A 1,088-nucleotide genomic window follows, 5' to 3' on the forward strand; every position below is an offset into this window, starting at 1 on the left:
TCTGGCCCTAGAATCATTGCAGGTGTGGCTGCTCTATAACATGTGCATCAGAAGGGGGCAAAGAGGAAAGACCTACAAACATCTGAATAATTAGTAGCCTAACATTCCTAGAACAAAAAGAGAGCCTGAGAAAATCATCAGACAAGTGCCATGGGTCTTGGTTAGGGAGCTAGCCTGAGATGACCAGCAGTCTAAGCAGGGACAGATCATGTCCCAGATGACCCATTCCAGGAGCCATGGGGCACAAGCAGGGTATAGCAATCCTGAGATCACTCCTGAGATGACCACAGACACCCAGAGACCCCAGGTACCACTAAAGGGGACAAGTAAGTGGTAGAGAAATAAAAAAGAAAAAGAAATATAAGGATGTGGGCACAATAAAAAGAGGCAGAATTGGAAATTTAAGGGTAGTGTCAAACAGCCTGATGAGAGTAGCTAGTAATGCCACCTAAGATCGTGGTAGGTTTCTGGCCTGTGCTGCCAACAGGGTCCATGTCTTGGTCTATGACTGTACTGCATCAGGGATCTCTTATCACCAAAGAACAGATGGATATCCATGACTGGGCAGCCACCCTTGAGATATGTTGCTGGCTGAGGGCTGTACAGAACTGGCCCCACCCCTCTCCATGACACCATGGGAGAGGCATCCCTAGGGGCATGAAAACAAGAGAGCTCTCCAAGTCCCTCATCTGTTGCAGGGCTCAGGAGAACAGGCCCTACACCTAACCTGGGCAGCACAGTAGAGCTGTCCTGAATGTGTGGGTTTCCAGTTAGCCGGCCCCAAGGGAGTGTGGGAGAGCCAGCACTGACTTTTATCCAATCGGTTGTGGCATCTGCAAGAGAGAGTCCCTCCCCTCCCTTTTACCTTCTTTTCCAGCAGTGGATGGAAATGCTGACCCCAATAAAGTCATGAAAGCAGGAGAACTGTCCTTGTCACTCACCTGTTGCAGCACTCAGATAGAAGACCTTATACCTTGCCAGGGCAGGAGGATAAAGCTGACCCTGGTTGTAGGTGCTGTTGATGAGCTGGTTATGAGGTGATGAGAGCAGGAGATCCAGTGAGCTAACCAGCTCACATACCTTTCAGT

General features: G+C 49.4%; 1 pseudogene; it reads left to right on the forward strand.

The window, feature by feature from the left end:
- LOC127670292 (uncharacterized) lies at positions 1 to 106 on the forward strand (annotated as a pseudogene).
- Positions 107 to 1,088: the final 982 nt, after the last annotated feature.

Source organism: Apodemus sylvaticus, chromosome 19, assembly GCF_947179515.1.
Source record: "Apodemus sylvaticus chromosome 19, mApoSyl1.1, whole genome shotgun sequence".
Lineage (NCBI taxonomy): Eukaryota > Metazoa > Chordata > Mammalia > Rodentia > Muridae > Apodemus > Apodemus sylvaticus.